At 34.6% G+C, this 19843-nt stretch overlaps 1 long non-coding RNA gene across 1 annotated transcript; it reads left to right on the top strand.

Annotated features, from left to right (window-relative positions):
• The first annotated feature begins 17620 nt into the window (after positions 1-17620).
• LOC126971502 (uncharacterized) lies at positions 17621-19125 on the top strand. Its single transcript, XR_007730922.1, has 2 exons — positions 17621-18249; positions 18360-19125. It is a non-coding gene; the product is annotated as an uncharacterized LOC126971502 (long non-coding RNA).
• Positions 19126-19843: the final 718 nt, after the last annotated feature.

Raw genomic sequence — 19843 nt, 5'->3', positions numbered from 1 at the left:
CATGCGCATACACATTACTGCTTCACGGCAGATATAGACGCCGTTGTGGTACCCATAATTTAGCCGGCATCCGGTGCAAAGGAGCCGCTCAGAATAATTGGATTTTTTCAAGAATCCTTTGGCACTGAATTGTAATGGGCAAGGCGTTTCAGTTACCATCAACTGAACCGTTCGTCTCGTCCCTTATTTTCATAAAAAAAGATATAACCGGGTAGTATTTCTTGTTAAGAAGTCCCACTGGTCGTTGTTGACTGTCTTCTACCACATTTATCACGAATTCCTCCTTAAACCTTATATCTTAGAAAACTAATGTACCTATTTATCAAATGAGATGAAATGAAATTTTATTTGCAGGAAACATTGTACTTAAGGTGTTAACAATATGTTTCGTCAATTGACATGCAAAATATGTTACAAAATTGTCTAAATACTAATCGTACTGTTATATTGAAACATGTCGGATTTCACAATGATATCAATAATATTTATAAAATGAAATTTTAATACTTATATAATATTATAATATGAGACGTAAATAACTTAATAATTCATTTAGTACCTATGTATAATATTAACAAATTCAATGTCATAAAAGTATATTAATTTACATATATTATTATCAAATAGACTAATTCATTTTGTATTGAAAAATTCATTTAAACTATAGAAGCACTTATTTGTTAACCACTGATGCAGTCTTCTTTTAAAAACTTTGAACGGTAAATCTTTCAATTCATTGGGCAATTTATTATATATTTTCACAGACATGCTGTAACAATTTCTACTAAAAGATGCAGTTCTACAGAAGGGCATTATGAGTTTATTTGGATACCTTGTGTTTAAAACCTTCTGGCTTTTTTTTGTATAGAAATCACACATATGTTTTTGAACAAATAGGCTTATTTCATAAATGTATAGGCATGGCAGCGATAGAATTTTCAATTTTTTAAATAGCGGTCGACAAACCCTTTATTAAGTGACACCCTAACCCAATTGATGGCTGATATAAGAAATCAAAGACTTGATAGAGACGGTATAATACCAATACACGAGAATGTAACAATGAACCACTAAGTACTTGAAAGATTTCAATGTTCAGTGCACGCAATAATCGCCCTTATGCACATTGGCATCGAACGAGACTTATTGAAGTACCCTTGAAAAGTACTTCATTGAATAGCTGCATCTGTTGTACGAGGTAGGATATGAGAGTCATTGAGAAATGAATTTATGTCTCTTTAATACAATTTTATTTCGTCACTTCTATTGCGGTTGATTCTTATCAAAGGGTTTCAATTCTTGATCGCTTTGTTATCGCACATTGACAAAAAAAAGTAGTTTTTTCTTATTTAAGAGGAGGATAACACACGTACATATAATATACGCATTTTTTTATGAAAATAAAGATCGAGATGGGCAGGATGATTAGCTGATGGTAATTGATACGCCCTGCCCATTACAATGCAGTGCCGCTCAGGATTCTTTTTATGCCCCGAGGATAGAGAGAACGTTTTCTATGTACAAACACAGAAGAAACTTTATTTTTAAGTTATGTTAGTTAATATGGATATCTTCGAATAAAATGCGTACTTATTAGAGCCGACTACATTCCTGTCATTTATCATAAGTTACCATCAGGTGAATCCATTCGCTGGACATTAGTATAAAAGTTTTTTTATGGAAATAAGGGACGAAACGAGCAGGACGTTCAGCTGATGGTAATTGATACGCCCTGGCCATTGCAATGCAGTACCGCTCAGGATTCTTGAGAAACCCAAAAATTCTGAGCGACACTACAATTGCGCTCGTCACCTTCAGACATAAGATGTTAAGTCTCATTTGCCCAGTAATTTCACTAGCTACGGCGCCCTTCAGACCGAAACACAGCAATGCTTACATATTATTGCTTCACGGCAGAAATAGGCGCCGTTGTGGTACCCATGATCTAGCCGGCATCCTGTGCAAAGGTTAATGTTGCTATGAGATAACTTATAAAGTATTAAATTATCGCTGAAGTGCGCCGTAGCTAGTGAAATTACTGTGTAAAATGAGACTTTTAGGGGAGGCGTTTGACTAGCAGTGTACGTCTTCCAGCTGAAATAATGATGATTCTTATTAAAGTGTATTTCAGCTTTCAAATATGCGAGCAGATGACTTGTACGGAAATCCATTTCTACTGTGTTCCTCATTTTTGTTTAGTTAATGAATATTTTGACGGAGTACAATTCCAGCCAATTAAAATTTACATGCGAACTATTTGTCAGAATTAATCTTCTTTTAACAGCTGGTTTGTCAAAAGTACTTACTCAATTCGAAACTTCATCTCATACCAAATTTCACCCTCGTAGATATCGCAAACTTTCTCTCCTTGGGCTTTCAATGTATTTAATGTTCAATGGGATTTTTTTTAATTTGATCAACTTGTGCTTCTCAGATGTTAAGATCCCGCATCGTACACACATTTTGGTACAAATAAAATTTGTAAAGATCAACTTTTCCGAATTAGTGGCTAAGATCTTGCATAAGAATAACATTGACAGTCTTATTAGAACACTGTTGACTGATAAGAAGCCTGCCGAACAAAATTTTAGTTCAACAGAAGGTGTGTATGTATGAGAAAAATATGGAAGCGAACGGGCAACTCAGCAATTACTTAGATTAAGGATTGGTCCCCGCTGCGCTTCTACTAGATACCGCACTACCTGAGAACAATAGCTATTTTATTACGACAACTATTAGATGCTTGTGTGCGTGGCATGTTTCTAATTTTTTAACATATGCTTCGTTTCATTTTACATTGAAATTAATAAAATACTTACTGATGATATGATGTGATCCCACTGTCTTTTTTAATTCAACGTCACACATTATTCGAGACTGGCTCGAGTACGCCCACTTGGGCGTAGCTGTATTGCCACTATAGTGCCGCACTTTGCAACTACGTCTGCAGTTGGAGCGCAGCGGAGACCAATTAATAGTCTAAGATCTGCCACTTAATAAAAGTGATCACTTAACACCAGCTGAGCCATACGCTCGTTTGTTTTCCTATTCCATAAAAAAAAGCCATCAACGTTGAAGAAGTATACAAAGTTACACTGTCAGATCAAATTATTTTATTTTTACCATTTACCCACCATAATTAGCCTAACTTAAAATCAAATTTATTTTATTCTAAATTAGATTTAAAAGACAACTAATTTTTCATTAAAAAACAAAGCCCGCTGAGTTTCTTGCGCCCGTTCTTCTCAGTTCCGAGGCAGCCTATTTTGAACGGGTGGTAGTTTGTGATGTTCAATAAGTGATTTTGAATCCTATTGAATAAAAATATTTGAATTTGAATTATATATACTGTGTGTGTTTACTACGATAAACTTTACCTCTCAAACGATTTAAATAATAAGATTATAATTTCGTAGCCCTATTTTTTACGCATAATTTTTTACATTTTCTGGGATCCCGTAATAAAATCATAATATAATCTCACAATAAGAGATTTATTCACTCGACTTCTTATGCCTTCAGTTGTAAGCTATAAGAAAATTTGCACAGCTCCTATAAAATTTCTTATATATATAAGGTATAGTTATTACATACATTGACATTGACATATTAGCTGTTATATTTAAGGTTTCAGACAAATATAACGTTAACAGTACGCTGACTTTAACATAGACTGCGGAACGTGTCACACCATTGTATTCCTTGGCATAGTCAAAGTTAAAAATATCAAGTCAGCGTCGAATATCTCTTTGAAACTTTTGGCAGATCGCTATTTAGCTATTCAACATTAACAATAGCTTTAATCCTCGAAGATTGGACGGATGCGGTTAATAGTTAAAGTTATGATGTCATCTGAAATTATTAGTCAAATGGTGCAACTCATTTTTTGCTTAGCTGATACTTTTACATGTTTGTTATTGCTAAAGTTTGTCGGTTCAACCCAGCCTTAGTGAGGCGTTGTTCGTACTTCGCAACAGTAATAAAAAAAAATCTATTTATCTCATAATTATTCTCTTGTCTATCTAGACCTATGTTAACATGGTGGCTATATGCACAAACTACATAGTCCCTAAAGTTTAAATATGGTGCACTGATCTATATTTAATGTTTGCTAAGCCCCTTACTCTCACAAAGGGTAAAAAAACCTATTAATAATAAGACAAAGATATCCTTAAAATTTTCAGTAACTCCATATTATAACAAAGTCCTCCACCACGTCTCTCTGTATGTATCTGTTCGCGATAAATTCAAAAACTTTAGTTAAGATTTTTCGGAAAAAATAAGCCGTCTGGGAGCTTTCAACCAAAACGCTGTCTAAGCCCTTTGAGATAGAACAAAATAATGTATGGTGGAATTATGTGTCTTATACCGGTCTACAGAAATGTCCGCGACGGTATATGTCTAACTCTTAATGATAACGTACTATATCCATTGATTCATTTTTAATTAATTAAATAATCATAACAAATTTCCGATGGCTTTAGACTGCATTAATCCCGAATTCTTGCACCACATCTTTTTTATATTGTCAGAACAGTGTCAGCTAGTAGTAAATAAAGAGATCTGTTATGTTCTGTAATTCAGAACAACTTGTTCAGACAAGACATCTTTTATATAGGCGAGGAAGGTCACCGATGCGATGGACCAGCCAAATTAAGTCTGCTGTGAGCGGTCTATTCAAATTCAAATAGTTTTATTCAAAATCACTTATTGAACGTCAAAAACTACCACCCATTCAAAAAAGACTGCTTCAGACCTGAGAAGAACGGGCGCAAGAAACTCAGCGGTTTTGTATATAAAAATATGGATTACAATGTGATATCGTACAATAAACATTTATAAATATAGAGCCTGAGGGTGTTCCCTTCATTTCCAGTCTGTGGTGTCATTAAGAAAATCGTTAATACTGTAGTAACCTTTCCCACACAAACGTTTTTTAACAATTCTTTTAAATTTGCTTTGTACATTTTCTGGGATCATATTGTAGAAGCATATACATCGCCCAATAAAAGACTTACTAACTTGACTTAACCGAGTAGTAAGCATAACAAGTTTATGTTTGTTCCTCGTGTTAACATTATGAATGTAACAGTTTCTAGCAAATTCCTCAATGTGCTTCTGAACATAATATAGAACATTATCAAAAATATATTGAGAAGCAACAGTCAAAATGTTTATTTCTTTAAATTTTTCTCTTAATGATTCTTTAGGACCTAGGTTATAAATAGCGCGAATAGCTCTCTTCTGCAGCACAAAGATGGTATAAATATCGACCGCACTGCCCCATAACAATATACCATAGGAAAATAACTAAAGTATACTAGTCACGCCGTATCTATGTCAGTTAACTGTCTAATTTTCTTAACCGCTTATGCTGCAGAACTGGCCTATTCGCCAATCCTTCAATATGGGGGCCCGATTGCGATTTGGAATCAAGAGTAACGCCAAGATATACAGCAGATTCCACTGGTTTTATCACCTCTCCGTTTAATATTCGCATCTACATTTTTGAAATTTGCCGCGGTTAATTTAATATACATGGTTTTATGACTATTTAACAATAAGTTATTCGCGCTAAACCAGACCACGAATATAAGTGAAGTGTCATTCGCAAACAATACAACCTTGTGTCTTTTTTCTACAAGATTAGGTAGATCATTTATATAAATTAGGAAGAGGAAGGGTCCAAGAATAGACCCTTGTGATATACCACACCGAGAGGAGTCCCAGGAGATCTCGTGCCATTCACATCGACCCTCTGAATCCTATTATTTAAATATGAGATCAGAATATCGAGCGCAGCTCCTCTTATACCATAGTGACATAGCTTTAGCATTAGCATTGAGCGAGTGTACCAGGCTGTCGGCCAGCAGGGAAAAGTAGCAAATGCTCGTGTGGCGAATCACATTTGCCCCAAAAGATGATTTACGCCACTTTGTACTTCGTGATTACCAGAAGAGAATCTTTTATTTGTTAAAATTTTCAACAGCACCTAAATAAATATATTTGTGATGTGCTTCTCTTTTTAGCACATTATTTTTGCGCCCAGACAAATGGAAAGGCCTACCCTCCCGGATAACGACGGGAGGGAGACGGTGAATGCTCATGCATACCAGCGTAGCCTAAATCTGCGTTAGGTATGTGGGACTCACGTAATACCTAAGCGCCTGCCTACTCAACACCGTCTGAGTTTGACTTTGGGCAAGTGCCCCAAATCCTTCAAGAGTGAGAGGTGCAGGCAGCACTCCATGGAGTGTTCGCTTAGATATTATAAGTATTTAGATCAAAACTAGAGAAAATATCATTAAACGTCTGGAGTGACCACTAGCGCCATCTTTGATCTACAGGCAAAAACACGGCTGTTCCATTGTAATATTACTATCGCTAATGTCTTTTTTAAACCTTTTAAGTTAAATTATAGTTGAAATGAGATCATTTAATAATATTAAGTGACTGTTATAAAATTAACTAATAAATTAAATTGGGGCAATATACCACTTTAAGATGTCGTATTGGTATTTTTTAACTGTAGTCCACAAATCTATAGGCGCTGTTTGGCGTATTAATGACTAACTATAAGGTATATTTGTCATGTTTCACTAAAATACTTTATGTTAACTTTAAACCAATATCTTTTTATGCCTTAATTATGTATGATCCCATATCTGTTTGTATGACAAAAGCATTGCCGGTTTTCGTGTTGCCACATAATATGAATGTTCGTACCAACTATGCTTATTTGTATAAAATAATGAACATTTATCGAAGTTTAACTTTATTCATTTAATAATAATGAACGAAATGATTTGAAAAAAATCAAACTATAATATCTAAGCGAGCAAATCCGAAGTGTAAACATAGCGCGTAATGAACAAGTTGTAACTTAAAGAATGTCAGTACACGAAACAAATGTCGTGCAGTTTGGTCACACAGGGCCGTACTGTATTAATAATATTTTACTTTTTTTTTATTTTAGCTTATAAGTAACTTCAACTGCTAGATTCTTTACATAGAGTTATATTATATACTTGGAATAATAATTTTATGGGTTGTTTTGTGAGGAGTTTTTACATTCTAAAATAAGTAGGTGGTTATGGTAGTTACCCAATATAAAATGAGCCATACATAAATATTTTTGAACATCAGGACAAATACATGCAATGTTTGTTCTTCAAAGCTCAAAATTTAATTCTATCTATCTAAATATTATGTCGAGCTTCTTTACAATTTATAAATTAAAGAATAAAACAAATCTAACATTTACATTATTAGTTCAATGTTTCCATTAATTTTATCTTTGTTTGATATTTATCAGGCTCAGTTCTTAAATTAATTCTAGCAAAGTCAATCGAATTATATCAGATATTTGTTATTCGATGTACTATAAATATTATTGTATTTTTCTAACTTGTTGATTGCCATTAGGTGTAAATTAAATATTGTGTGTTACAACATACAAAGAAACTGTTTTTGTGAGAAAATAGAGAAAATAACTATAATATCTGCTAGTTACCATTGGTCCCGCGGTCAGATAGACAAAATTATTTAACTATATGATCCTAAATTAGATCTTGTGGGTGGTGCTTATACTGAAGAGTCGACCATGCATCATAGGAGCTGCATGCATCATGAAAAGTGCCAGTGGCATTTACTCTTCTCGCACAGGTTTGCATCTCGCGTCATCCATTTAATTAGGCACAAATAAAAATGCTATCATTATTTCCGTTATACACAATTTTTAATCGATCTACCAGATACTAAACTGTGATACCTAGTTAAATCTGAGCGATAACTTAAAACGATGGTAGATCATTTCATCTTCTCTGTGTTCATCTCTTTACATCTCTTTAGAAAACTTGAGCTCAAGACCAAGCGGGCGCCATTTTTGGATATCTTACCTGATCCACTTGAATTTGAGGTTTTTTTTTTTGAATACATAATTTTCTTGTGATATCGGTAAGAGTTCTGTGAAATATGTATAATAAAAATAAATGAATACAAAAATAGCAATTATCAATTAATACACATTAATTATTTAATTTAAACTGATAATTATTGTGACATTTAGCATATTCAAGTACGTCCCTGTTGAAATACCGTGGGAGTCCCTTTTGACACACGCTATTCTGTCGCGAAAGAGACAGCACTCTCTCTTCCCTCTCTAACACGATATGAGCGTTCCGAAAGAAAAACCACGAATTCTATTTAAGTTTAAATTCTTCATTTATTTGAATGTGCTATTTATCAATTTGAGATATTGCAAAATAATTGAGTTTTATGTTTAGTTTAGCTGTTGAATGTTTTTTTATAAATACCAACTACAAAATATGTATGTATGAATAAATAAATACGCCACTTTAATGAATTACGAAATAAAAAACGCAGTGTTGGTACAAACTCTTACTTGTAAGTCTAACAGCTAACTTCAAAGACGTAAAAATTTATAGTCATCGGGGTTTTAAGGGACACTAGAGCAGAGAGTGGGGAATTCTGCTAGGGTTGTTGCTTTCTGACTTTTACTTTCTGACTGCCCTTCTTGACCTTTAGACAGCCCTATTTATCCCAATAATATATTATTTTCAGGTGATTTTTAAAATGTGTATTACATATTATTTTAATTGCCAAATATAACTTAGGCATAAAAGGCATTAACTATCGCAAAATTGATTCCTTTAGAATTCTTTTTGGTGTCATTTCTGACACTACCACCGCTTCGGAAACAATTGGCGCTCTGCGAGAGAAGAAGAGGCGCAAGAAACTCTCCCAGCATTCTATTTTTGCACTCTTTGTAATAAAATATACAATAATGTACTGTCATTGCTATTGCTATAAAATATTTAGCTGTGGAGTAGTATTTACGACAAAGTCATTTTTCAATAAAACATTAAAATTTATTGGTAGGTAACAGTAGCTGGGACTTTATTATAAAAGTGTTTACATTTATCCTTAAAACTGAGTGTATATAAGTACACTCACTACAAAGTCAAATTACCCAAAACCACAGAACATTTGCCATAAAATCGAAGTTTAAATATATAATAAAACCGGTGCTTGTTGGCACTTGATTTTGACAGAGTTTTTTCGTACTTTTCGTGGCGATACTTAGCGCACATCGCTTATATTGATAACGCATAGAACAAAATATTACCAAAATTATTAGGTACAAGAAATCGTGAATCCATAGCGGTAATTCTTTCCAGTAAAGTTTAAATTAAGGCGAAGAGTAAGCAGAAAACACGCAAACATGGTGTTTTTAGACAAGTTTTGTGGTGAAAGTATAGAACTTGGAGCTATGAACATTACTTAATCCTGTTACACATATCCATAAGTCTTATTTGTAAGTTGCTAATGCTTGCTGTTGGTTATAGTTAACACTGCCGAGCCTTTTTGAACTACCACTTTTCTTTGAAGTTAAACAAGTTTTTTGGCATGGCGTGACGCATTTTTTGGTACTTCTCTCAGAAAAGTTATTCTTATAGCTTGTACTTTTTTGTGTAGGTTCATTTATTCAGATAAGTAGTGACTAACGAGGATTGTAGGCATATAAACTGTTTTCCACACAAGAATTTTGAAAATATTGGCTTTGTTACATATATGGCGGGCCGGCAGCCGTGAACTCATATCGCTCAAGGTCGCTGGCATTTACTGTTGCCTTAAGTCTGTTTTGATGTCCCTTAATCCCGCAATCGCTTTACACCTTATTCTACGGTTAGAAACTTTCGGATCCCAGTGAGCGGGTTTTTCTACATAAAATTCTGTCAAGATAATTACCACTGCAACCATTTTTTTCTGCCGTCAAGCATTGATGTGCAAGTATTATTGTGTTTAGGTCTGAAGCGCACCGTAGCTAGTGAAATAACTGGGCAATTGAGACCTAAAATCTTATGCCTCAAGGAGACGAAAGCAATTGTAGTGCCGCTTAGAATTTTTAGGTTTTTCAAGAATACTGAGCGGCACTGTATTGTAATGGGCAGGTCGTATCAATCACCATCAGCTGAACGTCCTGCTCATCTAATCATTTAATGCCATTAAAAAAAAATTACTTGATCTAACATTTTATGACAATCAAAAGTCCTGACTGGCGCTGCATCTTGAAAAACCCCAAAAATTCTGAGCAGCACTACAATTGCGCTCGTCACCTTGAGATATAATATGTTGTCTCATTTGCCCAGTAATTTCAATAGCTACGTCGCCCTTCAGACCGAAACCGTACCCTTAATCTAGCCGGCATCCTGTGCAAGGGAGCCTCCTTGTATGCCTAGCTGACCTGTTCGACCTGATCCTGCCACCTAATTCCACCTCCACACGACACGCCATAAAGAAGCAAATCATCCCCATGATACACCATGTACGGCTGCCTTCCTGTCCAGTGCGGTTTCCAAGGAATTTTTTCCAAGTACAACCAATCTGTGGAATTAGAAAATGGGCGGCGGTGATCATTTAACATCAGGTGACCCGTCCGATAGCTTGTCATCCTTTTATATAAAAAATCAAAAGAAGTAAGCCAAATATCCCGGTAGATATTTAATAAATAAATTAGTGATGTTTCCAAAAAATTCTGGGCTAAAATTGCCCGAAAATAGCTAGACACCAGCGTTTATGGGTTTAAAGTCGGAACATGCACCGATGCATACAAAGAAACCCATTTTCATAATTTGCTGATCTATAGATGGTAATTAGACTTTGCTTAGACTTTACTCAGGTAAAACATAGCTAAGTGTAAGTTTAGTATAATCTTTAATATCGTTTTTACAGTCATTTGACAACTGAAATTATTCTGAGCTTTAAGCTAAGATACCCGAATACAAAAGTCAAATTCGTGTTTTATCACACCCAGCTAAGTTTTACGTGAGTAAAGTCTAAGTTCATTCTGTTCTCAGCCTTACTGCCACAATTGAGTAGAGGATTATTCCAAAGGGCTGTTTGAACTTATGCCTACTGCCTGATCCCACCATAACCTCTATCCAACCTCTGCTAGTGGTGCAAGTGTATGTGGGTGGCAAGAGAATGTGGGTGAATATTATTTTCTCACTGTTTTCAATAGTTTGTATTAGTAAATATAATAATCGTTTATATTTGGTTTTTCCATAGCTAGTTAACTAAGCCTTAGCTAAATTAGTTTAAAGTGCCTAATTATTCCATGCAAGGGATGCCTTAGAATGCATTTACATTGATATTTTTTATGTAAATATATATACGCCCATACAATGCAGTGCCGCTCAGGATTCTTGAAAAACCCAAAAATCTGAGCGGCACTACAAATGCGCTCGTCACAAGATGTAATCTCATAATAATCTAATGTCTCATAATCTCTATGACGTTAATGTAAAAATCGTTAGCGAACCAAATACATAAATTCACGAACTGACACGAGTTAGGGCCCTTAAAGCTCCGAGTAAACTGCCTTTTTAAATCTGACAACGAATCCATTGATTAAATTTTCTATTAATTAAATCATCTGTTCGCCCCGTTCACTTTGTTAGACTTGTCTATGAATATTGTGCAAATCACCCAAAATGAACTAATTATTGTCTTAGACACTTCTAATTAATTCACTTATCTATTACCTAATACATTCTTATTACTTCGTATTGGTAGTAATATGTTAATTTACTATTTAAATACTGATTCCTCCTTATTACATGTCATTATGTTAAAAATTACAGTAATTATCACAAATTACCATGTTAAGTTAACAGCCTCTTAGATTTAATGACCAATAAATTTTGTTAATTCCAAATTGTTGCGCTAATTGCGTCGCGGTGTTGTATCGCCGTGATGGATTAGCTACTCACCGGTAGATGGCGTTGATTTGTATTGATTATTGGTTGTTCTTGATCAACTTTAATATTATCATTATTTAGATCAACTCTACATTACGCCGCTTTAATGGCTTATATTACTGAATTAAGTTACTTTAATCAAACAAAAATAAAGCCAATAACTACGTTTATAATACTATGATTACATTAAATTAAAACTATCATTACGAGGAAGTGTACCAAGAATAATGGCAGCATTTCCTCGTTGGATAGCTAGACTGATCTGCTGACCGAAATGACTGCCAGCACTTGAGTTCCCAGTATCTCTATGGAGGCGGGTAGATAGTACTTTGTACATTCTCCGCGCCTCTGGGCCCCGCGGGCAAGTGTCTCGACAGCAAACGGCACAAAAATGTAAGACTCACTGATACCGACCGATATATTTGCAGAGTTTGCCGTCTTCGGCAGTTGAAGCAGCAGCCCCAGCACCAACTGAAATAACTTGGACATGAGAAGGAGCCAGAGTGTCGACGCCAACGGCCAACGCCCATTCCCGTGCCCAACACAGTGACACCAGGGTCATTCCATCAGGACGTTTTCCATCGCGGCGGAAAATAAGCATTTCTCGAGGTGTTGAACTTCATACTAGATAGATAGAGAATAGATAATGGACATTGACGCAAACGCTGTGAGCGTATCTATTGAACTTCCACACCTACGCGACAATATGTAGATATTATATATACTTTAGTTAACTACTACTTACGTAGTTAACTATCTACTTGTAAATGAAGTCTTATTAATATGCTTGATGGCTATTTGGGATGTCGCTTTCTTGTTTTTTTAATTACAATTATTAGTAATACCTTAGATAAATAATGCCTCTAGATAAATTCACTTGCAAGGCCTCGCATGACAACAGGTCAGATGAATAAAGTTATAACTTTAGTCTGCATTACAGCTACATTTTACACTTGCGATACGTCAGTGACTTTGTTTTAGTGTGTGTTCGTATAAATATCTCAGAGTAATTAATACACACTCAAATAGACTTTTTTTGGTTTATACACAAACAGATACGACGTGTATTCCTTGTTCTTTGCGCTTGAAATTCATTTCTTTCACATTATAATGTACTTATTATACCTAGTCTTGCCATAAGAAGCATTAGCATTAGCCATGCTGAAGCATTGTCGTGGTGAAGGAGGATCCTGCTTCGAGGGCGCTGCCGTCGAATTTTTTCCAAGGCAAACAGCGATTGACATACCTGTTTCCAGTAACAGTCCTTCCATCTTCTAGCAAAACTGTCGCGAAATTACCTTTCCGACTAAAGAATGTGACAATCATCTTTTTTCCTTGACTTCTTCCTTTCTTTACCTTACTTGGCCGATCCTTGAAAGGAAACACCCACTGAGCTGATTGTCTTTTGGTTTCGGGTTCGTAGCAATATATCCAGCTTTCATCACCTGTGACGATGTCAAAGTCGGTTAAAGTATGGGGAATCTATCTGGTACAAAGCTTCCTGACCGCTAAATGTTCATGTAATATATTTTGAACTTGACTCATACCTATGCCTAGGCTTGCTCGTATCTGCTGATAGGTCACTCTCTTATCTTCCTCTATCATGCGTCTCACAGCACTTATGTTATCTTCAGTAGTCGCTCTTAAAGGACGTCCCTCACGCGGATCATCATTGAGATTACTACGTCCACGCTTAAACTCATTAAATCTATTGTAAATAGTGGCAAGAGATGGGGCTTCATTAAGAAATACTAATCGCAGCCTATCATAGCTTTGTTGTTGAGTAAGCCCACAACGAAAGTCATAATAAATCATTGACCGAAAAACAAGTTTTACTTTTGCCGCCAATTCACAAAAACAAATGACAAATGAATGAAATATACTACTACATTAGGATACCAAAGAGTTCTAAAATTGAAACTCAAAAAAAAGTTTTCATAAGCAATGTTTCTAACTGGCCAGTTCTTAACATTTTCAGTGTTACCCACGTACAATATACTTACTTAATCATACATAAATACATATAAACATCCATGACTCGAAAACAAACATTCATATTCATCATATAAATTGTTGCACCTACCGGGATTTGAACCTCTAGCTCAGTAGGCAGGGTAACTAAATAACTTCTTTTAAGGATGAAATGACGCGTGTAATTTTTTAAGTCTACTATCACACTGAGAACATATTCGTTGACTATGAGACTGCCTTAACCCGACATCTTATACATTAGAAAGACGTAGCAACTATTTGGACTCCGTTTTTTTTTAATAATAATAATAATCATTTAGACTATTTAAATCTAGACTATACTACTACTCAACTAGACTATATAAATAAACTTATTGGTTTCCAGAACCTCCTATGATCAAAAACAATTTTTTTTAAAAACAATTAAATCATTAATTTAAATTTATTTTAAAACATTTTTATAATATTATTCAATAAAAAACATACTATTTCAACAATGCCCAGCTTATACACATTGAACTTTTCACTAAATCCATTAAATTTCACTAATAAGGGACTACGCGCACTTATTCAGCTCCATTCGCGTTTCGCTGAACGATTTTGGTCACACTTATACAACTCCGATTCTATCAGCCGCGTACGGCGTCGTAAGAATTAGAATAATAACTTTAAATTCGTCTGCACTCTTTAATCTTTGCGTGCATAAAGATTACGTCAAATCAATGCAGGTCGCAACTTGTCGACAAGGAGTCACGAACCATCCCTGTAAAGAGCTGTTCCGCCGCAGTCGACGTCGAACAGCGCTGTACGCGGCGGAACAGCGCCGAAGGCTCTCTATAGCATTCGCATAATAAAAACACATTTATCCTCATTTTATGCTGGTTTGCCGCGAAAGCAGAATGGACGCGGAAAGCTGAATCGACGCGTACACGTCTCCATACAAAATTGTTCTTTTATATGGACAAAAGCTGAATAAGTGCGCGTAGTCCCTAAGAACATCAGCTGTATAGCTACAAAAATGCTGCTATAAGCATTTCGGTGACGCCAACTCACCAAAAAGTGGCTAACTATATTATTAATTTATATATTTTTTAATTATTTATTTATCACATGCGCCAGACTAGATCATGTCGGTGACGCTAAAACATAAGATCTTCCCCTAACAAGGCTAAAGAAATAGCCACTTCAAAAAATCCTTCATAAAATTTTGGTTTAGTAATTTATTAGGGACTATTTCGGTGTATTAGATTTGATTATTTGTATATGACTGTTTGTTCCTTTAAATACAATAAATAAAATAAATATAAACGAATTAATTCTGTTCCACATACAATATCTTAGATATCTCTAAGTTTATGAGAGATATTAAAATTTTTAACTAAATACAAAGAGGCGACAAAATCAAAGAGATTATACATAATATTAAATGACACAGAGCGGTCAACACGAGATCCAAAATGTATAAAGTATTTCATTTAATCTACTAAAAGTAAAATAATTAATGACTCCGTTTCACCTTACATAACAGTTTAGCACCAAAACAAGTCGATTAACGTGTAAATACATAGCCCCACGCACACACTTACACTACTACAGGCCGAGAGGCGGCCATTACGAGAATTGTCATCGTCTGTGACAGATCAGTTTGCGTCTCAATAAAATATTTTAAAAATGCCGTCGTGCGTTGTGAAAAAATGTAAAAACGATACTATTTAAGTATTTGTGGCCATATATGCTTATTTAAGGGAGAAAAAATTGTGTAACTAGTATCCCCCGTAACCGCGCACACACTAGCATAACGGTGCTTCCTTGCTAATATCACGGCGCGGAGTGCTTCTTTTTTAACCGTCCGTGTGCTTAAGTAAGTATTTTTCTACGAAATATTTTTTTTTTCTTCTTCTTTTGGCAATAGCGTTTACTTTTTTCCAATAACGTAAATTAAAAGATTGGGAAACTAAGTTAAAAAAGGATACGGAACACGGGAAAGGATCAGATAAGTAGAAAGAGGATTGAAACGGATATTAAAAATTTCATAAATATACATATATACTTGCTACTTACACAACATTACAAATATTTAAACTTTGATATGATTCTTAAGAATGAAAGATGACAATATTTTATAAAATTTACATGGATACATAATTAGAGAGGATATACAGGTAGGAAAAGGAACATTAAGAGATATTAGATCATTCAGGAATGAGGAGTGGTCGTATAGAGAACATGAAAAGAAAATGTGATCTAGATCACATTTATCGGATTCACATTCACACATGTCAGTAGATACAATGCCTAATCTGTTAAGATGAACAGGAGTGCAAACATGACCCAAACGCATTCTTATGATAGAAGAACATACTAACTTATTGCATTTGGCACTGGCTTTATAAGGGAAAATGTCGCCATCGACCACGGCTTCATTAGCTAGTTGGTCTGCTTTTATATTACCAGGAATGTCGCTATGGCTGGGGATCCATACAAACAACACAGAAAGACCAAAGTGATTGCATTTATTTAATAGATTTCTTAATTCTATGACAACAGAAGAAATGTTTTTTGATTTAAATGGGAACCTATTGAGAGACTGTAAGGCACTTTTTGAATCAGAGAAAATTATTGTTTTTAATAATTATTATTATTTATTCAATGGCTATTATATTATATTATATATGGCGTGATAGACACCTACACCAACGGGATCCGAAGAGGAATGTTTAGACGCGTCTGTGTAAATATGATGGTAATCAACCCAAACAGTATTTTTAAGAAGATTAAACGAAAAATTTGTACTTATATCGTGCTTATTTAAATCTGAGTTAAAATTAATTTCTGGAAGCAACATTAATGCTTCAAAGCTAGTACTGAAAAGAGGATAATTAATGGATCGATGAATAGGAGCTTTTATGTTGATAAATTTCTTAAAACTATTGATTAGACAAGGTGGTTTTTTATTTGACCAATATGCAGATGAATCTATATAATGAGAAAGTTTCTGAAGTTTGTTATAAAGAGAGTGGTTAAGAAACTGAAAAGATCGGAATATAAATTTGTCTGCTAAATATTGACGACGTAGATGTAGTGGAGGATCACCACATTCTACTTGAAGAGCATTGATAGGACTTGACTGCATAGCACCAGAAACTACTCGTAAAGCTTTGGACTGTATGAGATCTAGTTTTTTAAATGCCTTAACAGTACCAGGCTCCAGCAAGAATGTACCATAATCTAATATACTTCTTATAAGAGCATTATATAACAATTTCATGCAAAAAGGGTGCGCACCCCACCAAACACCTGACAGACATCTTAAAATATTAAGAGTACGCTCACATTTAGCATTTAGGTAATCACAATGTGGGATACCAGTTAGTTTCGAATCTAAGACAATTCCCAAAAACTTAACATTATCTTTAACTGGAATCTGATAACCCTCATAAAATATAGAAATAGGAGGAGGAGTTCATGATCTCGTGAATAAAACTATTGTACTTTTTTCAGGTGATAGATCAAGGCTATTTAAGTCCAACCAAGTTTTTAAATTTATCAGCGGTTGTGTTATAGAAGAACTAGCTTTTTCAATAGAAATATCACGACAGTAAATTAATAGATCATCAGCATACTGAAGAACATTTACACTATTAAGTGATGATTGGGCTAAGTACTGATCCCTGGGGGAGGCCCTTTGAAACAAGTCGAGTAATTGACTTCCTGTCATCTAGTTTCAGGATTATGTATCTTTCGGAAAGCATGTTTATGATAAAATTTGTTAATAGCAGAGGTATATTAAGTTGTAAAAGCTTACTCTTTAAAATACTTACTACGACATTATCATAGGCACAATTTATATCTAAGAACGTAGCTATTACTGATTTATTATTTGAAAATGATAATTGAATATCAGAAATGAATATACTTAAGCTATCAATAGTACTTTTCCCACGTCTGAAACCGAATTGGGATTCACATAATAGACCGTTATGCTCAACAAACTATTCTAAACGATTTTTTATAAGATGTTCTGTAATTTTCATCAAAACAGAAGAAAGTGCGATTGGGCGATAGGCAGAATGGTCTGAAGAACACCTATTAGGTTTCAGTACGGGAATTATTTCTTGACGTTTCCACGTGGAGGGGATGTTACCAGATGTCACTATGGAATTTATAAGAGATAAATAATAAAATAAAGCATCATCATCTAAATGAGAGATAAAGGAATACGGAATACCGTCCAGTCCAGGAGCAGAATCCTTAACATGAGACAATACACCTTTTAGTTCAGTGAGAGAAAATATACTATTTAAACCAAAACAGTTATCATTATTTATATTTATTACAGGGTAACCAATTATTAAGTCTTCAGGAACGAAAGGTGGAGCCAATTTATCTAAAAAGCTATTAACTAAATGAAAAGGGATTGATTTTGGAGATGAATCTTTGTATGGAGATCTAAACCTTCTTATATTTTGCCATACAAGAGATGGTTTGACATCAGGTGATATTGAATAGCAGAAATTTTTCCAGCCATCAAATTTCTTTTTCTTTAGAAATTTTGAAGTTTCTGACATACTCTTTGTAAGAATTTCAAAATTCTCATCAGTGGAGGTTGGAAATGATAATAATAGTGGGAAGTGATCACTACCAAAAGTAGATCGTAATGGATCCCAGGACAAAGAAGAAGCAAGATTAGGTGTAGTGACTGTTAAATCTGGAGCACTTGGGCCCTCGTCAGGATGAGAACGTCGTGTAGGACGACCATCATTTAATATACACAAATTCACTGAATCAAATATATCTATTAATGTGTTACCATAACTATTAGAAGATAAGTAACCCCAGAATTCATGGCGACAGTTAAAATCACCAAGGATCATAAAAGGCTTCGGAAGAATGGAAATAATATCTTTAATTTCATTTAAGATTGCAGAAGAAGGATGAGGTATATAAATAGATACATAACAGATATTTTCAACTAAAGCAGCAATAATAGAAAAATCATTACTGTGAGAAGGAATAGAGAAGAGAGAAAAGGAAAGAGGGTGTTTCACAAGCATCGCTACTCCGCCATGCCCATCCACACGATCTTCTCTGAGACATGAATAACCACGAATCTTAAATAAAGATCCTGGTTTCAACCATGTCTCTTGAAGAGCACAGATATAAGGTTTATATTTATTTAATAAATAAATAAGATCACTTTTTTTAGGAGTGATGCTTTGACAATTCCATTGAAGAACTTTGTCCATTATTTGGTTTATAAATTTGAGTAATTGCAGAAACTAATAAGGCAGCGTTGGACGGTGAAAATTCATTCGATTGACTAAGAGATTTTATAAGAGAAATAATTAAATCAATTACTGAGGATTCCAAAGGATTTTCATTTTCTTTGTTAATTAATGCACATCCATTAGAGGGTTGGGGAATATTAAAATCCCTTAAAATTTCTTGGTGAGCAGATTTGTCATATCCTTTGCTAAGTGTAGGTGGTGGCTTTGGTTTAACAAAAACAGTTTTTTTATATGAAGTATTGTTTATAGCTTTAGGTGTTGAATGTTGATGCTGGGTTGGAAAAGTATTAGGAGTGATGTTAGGTGATGAGAGTAATGTATCTGCATATGAAATTCGAGAGACAGATGGATGTATCTTTGAAGCTTCTGAATAGGAAATACAGTTTTTAGCCATTGATTCCTTTATAGCTCTTTGTCTTTCATATTCAAAACATTTTTTATCAGTTGCAATATGGGAACCTTTACATAAACAACAAGATATAAAATCATCTTGAACAGAGCAGTTATCACCACTATGTCCTTGACCACATCTAAAACATCTTGGTTTAGATCTGCATTGAGATTTCACATGACCAAACCGACAACAATTGTAGCATTGAATAGTAGGATATATATACAAGTCTACAGTAAGAGAAGTGTAGCACATATATACTCGTTTAGGCAAAAACTGTCCATCAAAAGTAAATACCACAGACTCAGTACATTTAAGATGGTTTTGTCCATCAATCATCATCTTTCGTTTTATTCTCCTAATTTTTATGATTGGACCACAGCCAATAGGAACAGAAACATTATCTTTTA

Source organism: Leptidea sinapis, chromosome 23 (genome assembly GCF_905404315.1).
Source record: "Leptidea sinapis chromosome 23, ilLepSina1.1, whole genome shotgun sequence".
Classification (NCBI taxonomy): domain Eukaryota; kingdom Metazoa; phylum Arthropoda; class Insecta; order Lepidoptera; family Pieridae; genus Leptidea; species Leptidea sinapis.
This window is presented reverse-complemented; position numbering and strand designations above follow the sequence as displayed.